The sequence below is a fragment of the Myxocyprinus asiaticus genome, chromosome 40, assembly GCF_019703515.2.
Source record: "Myxocyprinus asiaticus isolate MX2 ecotype Aquarium Trade chromosome 40, UBuf_Myxa_2, whole genome shotgun sequence".
Classification (NCBI taxonomy): Eukaryota; Metazoa; Chordata; class Actinopteri; order Cypriniformes; family Catostomidae; genus Myxocyprinus; species Myxocyprinus asiaticus.
In genome coordinates this window covers 5,942,409-5,952,176 of record NC_059383.1, presented here as the reverse complement: position 1 = coordinate 5,952,176, position 9,768 = coordinate 5,942,409, and positions in this window count along the sequence as shown.

The following is a 9,768-nucleotide window of genomic DNA, read 5'->3' as shown; positions in this document are numbered from 1 at the left end:
ATGAATTATTTTATGCTGACTTTTTGTGGATTTTGGAGTTTCAAAAATGCTGGCTCCCATTTGCTTACATTGTATGGACCTACAGAGCTGAAATATTCTTCTAAAAATCTTAATTTGTGTTCAGCAGAAGAAAGAAAGTCATACAGATCTGGGATGGCACGAGGGTGAGTAAATGATGAGAGAATTTTCATTTTTGGGTGAACTATTCCTTTAACTTGTACTGAACCCAGAATATTCCTTGAAATATGTAGTTGAACTTTAGCTTTTTAACGTTAGATTTGATTGAAGTTAGCTTAATATTGTATTTCTCTTGGGTCTTCACCCATCATTGTGACTGGAAAAAGCATTGTTTGAATACCACATGAATCACAGTCAATCAGATATTGGTCAAAGTCCAAAATAAATCAAAGTCTTGATAAATCAGTGCAGTTGAGAGAACATGAATCACATTGGGATGCACGACACGCACCAGACAGGTTGATAAATGGGATAAATGTGCCAGTTTGTGTTCAGTCTGAAAAAAAAATAAATAAATAAATAAATAAATAAATTAAAGGAATGGTTTTTCCAAAATGTTTATGTCATTGTTTGTCCACCCAAACCTGTATGATGTTATTATTATTTATTTATATTTTGCACAAACAAGAGCTACAATAAATGTTTTTAAAGCATTTCTAAATGATCATAAAGGACAGAAAAGATATCATAACTGATCAATCACCCAAGTATTCACTTTTGGTTTAAACACTGATGAGAGAGGGCTAGCCAGTCGACTCAGTCACTGTTTGATGGCATCTCTCCTCCCTGGGCACATGCCACTGTCGATCTAATTACCACAATCTGTGCTCTACCCGCTTTAAAACAACATTCATTAAAAGAGCACCTAATTACAGCAGTTGCATTATCTATAATTATTTTTCCAGCCAACGTTCAAGATAAAAGTTATTCTGCACAGTCAAATATGTAATTATACTTTGAGAACAGCAGTAATTCACATAATTAAAACAGAGCTTTTCTCACACGCCTGTCTGAAGTCTTCAGGTATCTGCATTGCCTGTAGAAAGTGCTTCACTTTCAGATATTTAGCATGAGATAATTATGTATTATAATGCAAGACCAAACACACAATAATATAGTGTGCTCCAAAAGTCTGAGACGACGCTGAATATCTAGGATTCAGAATTGTATTAATTCTCACATAAAATGCTCATTGGAATTTTCTCAAATCATGCACGGTTAATTTGGATTGTCAGGTTTGCTCAAACTTGTGACATTCAAGGGGGTTATACTAAAATCTCAAACCCATGTTAAATTGTTCTATTCAATGTTTCACTCAAATTGTTATGTTGATAATATAATCTGGGTAACACTTTACAAAACAATTCTATTTGTTAATATTTGTAAATTCATTAGGCATAATGAACTAACAATGAACAATATTTTTACAGAATTTAATAATCATGATTAATGTTAAATTATAAAAGTACAATTGTTCATTTTTATTTCATGTTAGTTCATCATGCATTAACTAATTTTAACATTTACACCTTGTTATTTTAAAAGAAATGTATTAGTTTATGTAAAAATTAACATTAACTAAGATTAATAAGTGCTGTAAAAGTATTGTTCATTGTTAGTTCATAATGAAGTGAACTTATGGTAACAAATACAACCTTATTATAAAGTGTTACCATAATTTGTTATGAATAAGTTTCAATTACATTAGAAACATGCCAAATAGAAGCATTTTTACTAGTGGTCTTGGAAATGTCAACCATACATTACCAAAAAGCTGACACACCTTACTTATTTATTATTATAATTTCCCACATTTTAGAATAATCAGATATCAGAATAACACAGCTACAAGTATGGGCAATTATGTATTGACCAAAACATGTTTAAAATTTTCAAAACTATCTTTTATTTGAAGTTCTTCAAAGTGACCAACCTTGGTCTAGAATACAGCTGTGCACACTCTTCTCTCAACCAACTTTGTGGGGTGTGTCCCCAGGAGGAGCATAAATGTCCAAATGTTCGACTGATCGTGACTATTATACCATTTTCTGGTTCAATAAAAAGCCAAGAGTAATGTCTGTTAGTTAATATTAATATCATCTGGCAGAAAAACAGCACCATGGACACAGTAGTACAATGAATTCGAGATCTTGTGAACTGATCTTAAACTCTGGTTCAAGCAACAACAGCATGTATGTATAAGACCTCTAGATGGCAGAAAGAGCACACAGGTGTGGCGGCTGCACTGCACACATACTGCATATGCTGCAGATGATACTGAGGTTAATTAAAAGATCCCTCATGCAGGGGAAAATTATTACTTAAACATTCGTTACTGCAAAAAAAAAAAGAAAAAAAGAAAATGCCTGTCCTTTCACACCAGATAATGATTGGAAAATTACATTTACTGAGCTGTATCAGTATAGATTTAGGCTACTTATACATACAGTATGTCCGGTGGGGGCCATGAAAAGTTTTAGGCAAAGAAATGTTATGCCGTAAAATGAAGAAAATTCTGCACTTATGTAAGGATTTAAAATATAAGCATTTTTCTAGTGGTCTCAGACTTTTATGCCGAACTACGTAGTATATCATTAAGATATGATGTGATATGATATCTCCACCTCCTACCTTCACCTTGATCATCTCAGGTATAAGGTTCTGTAATTATAATCATTGTGTGTTACAGTAAGAACATTTTAAATGTTTGCATTTTTGCAATGCCATGTAATGAGATTTGACCCATCTCAACATTAGGTCTTTAAAGCAATTGTCAAGACTTGATTATTTACATGCCATTAACTTTTTGGCAACCTGATGTATAAATGATGTGTTGTGATCCCTTAAGTCTAAAGTAATGCTACTAATTAGGACACAAATACTCTAGGAGCATAATCCCAAACATGTGTAAAATCACAGAATCTGTGGCGGAATACACGTGAGCTTTTTCTCATGTTTTATCTAAAAAAGCAGGACAAAAAGTGTTTTCCCTGTTTAATATACAGTGTCTTTGCTTCACAGTAATTCATTATGGGTAAGTTCTAAATTGAGTAATGAAAAATGTAGATAAAATGGGGTCAAGGCATGCCAGCAGGTCATAGAAGAGATTAGGGGTGGGCAATATGACCAAATCTTGCATCATGGTAATATCACACTATATAACTATTTTTTTTTCTACAAATTCAATGAATACTGGTCTATATATCCAGTTAATCCAGAAAATCCAGTTAAATAAAGTCTTTGTGAAGTGCTCGATGGTGTGTTGACGAATTTCCTACTGAAACATTATTATGAACACCTATTATGGTTTTTCAAATATTACCTTTCATGGAGTGTGTTATATAACTGTTTGTGAATGTAAAAAAGTCTGCAAAGTTTCAAAAATCTTGTGCACGACAAATGGAGTTATTGACTCCCAAAAGAAAGAACCGATTCTGAACACCTTAAACGAGTTGTTAGGAATTCCAGACTTACTTCCTGTACTAATCTACGTAATTTGGTAACAAAAAACACGCCTCTGGTCTTCATTGGCTGCTCGCAAACAGCTTTGACCTGCCCTCAAACACTACACTAAGCGGTAGACCAATCACAATAGACTGGGACATCTGACCAATCAGAGAAGTGTAGGCTCTCTGAAAGGAGGAGTTTAGAATGAATCCTTTAGAACGGATCATTGAACAAGTCGTTTTTGACACAGGGAAAAAAAAAGGTAATATTGCAGTTTAAATTATGAGCAAATGAAAGTGTTTTTTGACCTTGGATGTATGTAAAGCTATTGTATGAGACCTTTAAAACAAAATTAGGCAAGTAAAAAACCATAATAGGTGCTCTTTAAGTTGGGGCTGGAGATGTCGAATGGCTGGATAAAGCCACACACATAGGCCTATGATAAAATTTCTACCTGCTGTCGCATTTCTACAAATGCACGGCATACTGCCATACCACCAAGCACTCAAAAATGTCTTATATTAATATTAATGTACTGTATAAGAGATTTAATGTAATATTAATTAACAAGTGACATTTGTACATGTTTGCAATATTCAAAGTCAAAACATAACTACAGTATTTAAATGTGTACCCACATGCAAAGTCAAAACTTAATTCTTATAAATACAGCAGATTTAGATGGAAAAGATGTGAAATTGAACAAGGGCTTTAGCAGGCACTGCTTTGGAAATGTTATGTGATGGGCATGGGGGAGTTTTGATGCCTTATCGCTGATCTGCAGGAGAGATCACCCACACATGTGACAGCTATCTCTGCAGTTCATCCAGTCTGCGGTGAAATATACACTATTATCTCAGTTCTCCAGTATGCCTAGACACGCTAGTGTGGTGAAGTTGTACTCAGATACATCCACTGTGGCAAGATATGAGAATAGCAAACCTACTGGGGAGTTTTGGTCTACTGAGCAAGCTAAAATTATTTGGCATGTACCCCTACCAGTGCATCCTGGGAGACATCTTCAATATGGCATCCATGCTCTAAAATTAATCACATAACAGATCCTTAAACAAGTTTAAGTAATTTTTATGTAAGTGACCTGCGCATCATGCACAACCAGAAGCATGATTATTATATAGTATTTCTTTATTATTATTATTTTCTGAAATTAAAATATCTTCTCTTATTCACTTCTTAACATTCACTTCTTTATACTTAGTGCTTAAGAGAATGGAATGACAAGGACATTTTCATGATGCTGCCAAAAAATCGCAACTGTGACGTCTTCATCATGAGACTGCCCTATATTGCCAGAAGAAAACGTGACTGATCTTTGCCCTTGCAAAACTCACTACCATGATGCTAGTATTTTGTGGCCATTTGTCAGGGTGTTGCCATACAGTTGCAAGGGTGTTCTAAGTGGTTGCTAGAGTGTTGCTAGGTGTACACTATGGTGTTATGGGTGGTTACTAGGTGGTTGTTTACTAATCCAAGTCAAAAGCATCCACCCCTAGTATTCTGTGATTTTCTGGTCCGTAGATTGCTCCTTCAAGCCAAGTCTAATGGATTTTTTCATATGTCTGATGGTGTAGTCTATTGAGTGTTAGACATTAACCCTGGGATAGATATTGTTTGGCCAACTCTTGGATTGAAATTGTGCTGTAAGCCACCCTGAGTTAAGTAAGGAAGGAAGGAAGGAAAGAAGGAAGGAAGGAAGGAACACGGTAAAAAGTCGAGACACCAGTGGGCAGTTCTCCTTTCTTTCTTTGTAAGTACTTTTTATTGTGTTTCTAAGTGATAATTTTCAAGCACAACAGTTGGCAACAAGGATTATATATATATATATATATACAGTACTGTGCAAAAATCTTTGGCACATAAGGTGTTTCACAAAAGCATAAGATGGTTATTTATATCTTCAGCTTTAATTTCAATAGGAAATATAAATGTTAGACTCTCAAACATTACTTTTGCAAATAGAAAAGATTAGAATATAAGAACAGGGAGCCCTGCAACAGATGTCATGACCCCCACAAAGCCCCCCACTGAACATCGTGTCAGTCTGAGATTACATAAAGAGACAGAAGCAATTGAGACAGCCTAAACAGATAGAAGAACTGTGGCGAATTCTCCAAGAAGCTTGGAACATCCTATATGCCAACAACCAAGAAAAACCTGTGTCCAGGTGTACTTAGGAGAATTGCAAGGCAAAGGTGGTCACACTGAATATTGATTTAGCTTTTTTTTTTTTTTTAATGTTTACTGGACTTTAAGTTTCATTAAGTGATAAATGAAAACTATTTATTTCATTATTTTAGAAAACATCCTCACTATGCAACATTTTTCACAAGTGCCTAAAACTTTTGCACAGTACTGTGTATATATATATATATATATATATATATATATATATATATATATATATATATATATATAAGGCCTTTTTTCCTGGGGGAAGTGAAAAGTGGCTTTGGAGAGAGATATAAAAGTTAAACAATGAGTTATAAGTTAAACACTGAGCAGTATGTGAAGTAAGAAAGATGGCTGGATATATAGGAAACATTTATACATTTGATAATTCTATTTATAACTGGACAATGTACTTTGAACAAATTGAGAAGTATTGCAAAGCAGGTGACATTGCAGATGATAAGTGCATTTTAGTGTAATTGAGTGGGATAGGGGAAAAGAGTATGCATAGCAGAAAAGTCTGACTGCTCCTACAAAGTCATCTGAACTCAGTTTTGACAACATTATGGAAACCATGCAAGAGTATCTAGTGCCAGAACTGTTCCTTAGAGCAAAACAATTCAGGATTCATAAATAAAACCAGAATGGAGAGTCAACTGCAGCTAATGTTGCTGAACTTAAGAAGTTCACTGCCAGTTTGGAGATGGACTGAATGATGTGTTGGGAGACCGTCTGGTCTATGGCATTTTACAAAATGGTATACAGAAGAGGCTGCTCCAGAGACTAATCTCACATTCAAGAGTGCAGTGGAAATGGCGGTCGTCATGGAAACAGCTGTCAGAGACACAACAGAGTTGCAATCAGGAGTGAAAATGGAGAAAGTGACACAGGGTTAGCAAATTTAGAAATGTTTAGTCTAAAAAGTGACTTGAGACAAGTAATCTGGCTAACACCACAATGAATGGACAAACAATCAGAATGGAGTTAGGCACAGACTCTGCAGTGTCAGTGATGTCACAGAATGACTTTGAAAAACATTTCAAGAATGCAAAATGAAAGCCATCATCTGTCAATCTGAAAACATACTTGTACACCAGTGAGCCTATAGTCCCCCTAGGGGTGATGCCTGTGACTATTAAGTACTATGATCAACAGAGGGACCAGCACTTTGGGGGCATCACAGTTCACAGTTCATGCCTCAGTATGCACTAGAAGAGAAACAGGAAAAAGTGCTGGATGGAGCTGCAGCAGTGTTTCAATCAGGCATAGGAACCTTAAAGCATATCAAAGGGAAAATAACTGTATGAGAATGCAGTGGCCAAGTTTCACAAGGCATGTCCAGTCCCCTATGCCTTGTGAAATATCATTAAGTGGAAACTAAGCTGGATCGGTTGGAAACTCAAGGAGTACTGTCCAAAGTTGCCCTTGGAATACCCCAGTTGTTCCTGTCACCAAGAAAGATGTAACCAGAAGACTGCGGGAATATCAAAGTCTCCATCAACTCCTAACTACAAGTAGAACAAAATACACCATAGAGAATAGAGGGAATCTTCGCTACTCTCACGTGCTGACAAGGAGGAAGCGGAGGACAGAAACTTAAACTCAAACGGTAAGTATTATTTTCACACTCAAACTATAAATAGCTTTTCAGCTTAACAATCACACAGCCTCAGCGGGTGCATGTGTAGGGCTCTCTCTCCTCGCCTCTGGCATGATTCCTGCTTTTATCACTCTCCCCAGTGCTTACTGCAACCAGAAACAGGTGTTAGACATTATAGCGCTCAGGTGTGTGCCCCCTTACTGCTTTCTCTCTCTCCAGATGCTCGACCACACCCCCACCACCATATACCCCGACCGCTTGACTCAGGCCGGGAAGTCATCCGGTCTGTCCACCACTCCCTCCCCCCCATTTCTGGAAAGGAAGTCCGACAGCCATCTGCGCCCCCAGCCTGTGGACCACCTCGAACCTAAACGGCTGAAGAGCCAGATACCACCGGGTGATCCGCACATTGGTATCTTTCATGCAGTGGAGCCATTTGAGCGCGGCGTGATCTGAACAGAGGGTGAAGGCATGCCCCAACAGGTAGTACCGGAAACTGAGGATGGCCCACTTGATGGCAAGACGCTCTTTTTCAGTGGTGCTGTACTTAGTCTCCCTCAGTGAGAGCTTGCAACTAATGTACAGCACCGGCTGTTCCTCCCCCTCCACCACCTGCGAGAGCATCGCCCCAGCCCCCTGTCTGAAGTGTCCATCTGTAAAATGAAAGGGAAATAGAAATTGGGTGAATGTAAACGCAGTCCGCCACAAAGTACAGCTTTCACCTGCGTAAACACCTGTTGACACTGCTCCGTCCATTGACCGGGTCTGGCGCTCCCTTTCTAGTGAAATCAGTCAGCGGGCTGGTGACATCCGAATAATTAAACACAAACCTTCTATAATAGCCAGCCAGCCCCAGGAACTGTCTCACCTCCTTTTTGGTCTTAGGTCTTGGGCAGGTCGCAATCACTGCAGTCTTATCAATTTGGGGACGCACCTGCCCATGACCCAAGTGGAACCCCAGATACCGTACCTCCACCTGTCCAACTGCACACTTCTTGGGGTTTGCCGTGAGTCCTACCCATCACAGCGACCTCAGAACTGCCTTCAGATGCGGCATGTGCTGCTGCCAATCATTAATGTATATAATGATGTCATCCAGATAGGCAACAGCATAAGCAGGGCGTAGTTTGAGGACTCGCTCCATAAGGCGCTGAAATGTAGCCGGGGCCCTGAACAAACCGAACGGACGTGTCACAATTGGCGTAAGCCAAACAGGGTGGAGAAGGCAGTTTTTAGCAGGACATTGGCGTTAAGGGGACCTGCCAGTTACCCTTTGTCAAATCCAGTGTCAAGTAAAAGCGAGCTTTGCCCAACCGATTGAGCAACTCATCAATACGAGGCATTGGGTATGCGTCAAATTTAGACATTGCATTGACTTTCCTATAATCCACACAGTAACGTACTGACCCATCACTCTTAGGGACTAGAACAACCGGGCTGGACCAATCACTGTGGGATTCTTCTATTACTCCCATATCGAGCACTGGGACTCAAGATGGCACCGAGTATGGCTGCTGCGTTGCGAGCTCCGAAACAACATTGCAGTTTTTTGTTTGTTTTGTTTACAATTCTTGTGTTTTTTGTCTTGGATGTTGTCTGCTTTATTGTCTATGACAGACAAACAATTTTGGACATTGGTTCTGCAATTACACACCATAAACCGGACTTCAAATTCCTCAATGCTGACCCGCTGTTTACAAACACGCCAGCGGAGCCCTTTGTCTGGGCTACCCGGCCGCTAAACACAGAAGGAAAAGGGGAAACAGAGCTGACGTTCTCATCAGAGTAAGACGTCGCGCAAATCGACCCCCGCTACCCAGTATTCTACTGGCAAATGTTCAGTCTCTGGACAACAAGCTCTGTGAGCTGAGAGCGCGGATCTCTTTCCAACGAGAGACGAGGGACTGCTGCATTATCTGCCTTACAGAAACTTGGATGTCTGCGGAGATTCCAGACTCAGCCATCGAACCCACGGGATTCTCCGTGCACCGAGCGGACAGAGCGAAAGACCTCTCAGGTAAAAGCAGAGGTGGTGGTGTATGCTTTATGATCAACAAATCCTGGTGTGATCAGAGGAACGTACATTCTATCAATGATCTGGAATTTCTCATGCTTCTGTGTCGACCATTCTGACTACCGAGGGAATTCACAGCGGTCATTATCACTGCTGTGTACATCCCCCCACAAGCTGACACAGACCGGGCATTCAAGGAACTGTACGGGATTATAAGCAAGCAGGAAACCACGCACCCTGAGGCTGCATTCATTGTGACCGGGGACTTTAACAAAGCCAATTTTAAATCAACTGCACCAAAATACCACCAACACATCAGTTTTAACACACGAGGGGACCGGGTTTTGGACCATTGCTACTCTCTGTTCCGGGATGGCTACAAATCCCTCCCCTGCCCACCATTCGGCAAATCGGACCACTCTTCCATTCTGCTTCTGCCCGCTTACAGGCAGAATCTGAAACAGGAAGCACCCACCCTCAGAACAATCCAGTGTTGGTC